We start from the raw sequence: 469 nt of genomic DNA on the forward strand, positions 1-469 counted from the left end.
AAATAATATTTTGGCCAGCTTTGGTAGCACAGTTAATAGAAGAAGTTTTCCATGCAACTGTGCAGTATTTTCAATAACTTTTTCTTAGCTTTTTATGATTAGGTGTTTAATGTCAATTACTCCTTCTTACAAGACCTGTTCTGAATTGTCAGAATTATAATATATACTGAGCTACACAGCGATCATACTTCCTTGCTTTAGTCTACCAACTTCCATTAACCTACTGGTTATATATATATTTATCTTACTTTCCCATGTGGCTGGGTTAAGGATACAGATAATCTATCAAAATAATGAAAGACACTTGCCACAGGTGAAAAGGCAATTCTTTGGGTAATTGTCTTCTTCCAGACTACTTGTTAGGAGTTGGAGCAAAGAAAAGCCACTTTTTTAATAAAACAAGAAAGGAGATGGAGGGGGGAAAAGAAAGCTTCCCCCCCCCCCCCTTTTGGTGTTACTAAGCCTCCTT

The sequence above is a fragment of the Phaethon lepturus genome, unplaced genomic scaffold, assembly GCF_000687285.1.
Source record: "Phaethon lepturus isolate BGI_N335 unplaced genomic scaffold, ASM68728v1 scaffold1472, whole genome shotgun sequence".
Classification (NCBI taxonomy): Eukaryota; Metazoa; Chordata; class Aves; order Phaethontiformes; family Phaethontidae; genus Phaethon; species Phaethon lepturus.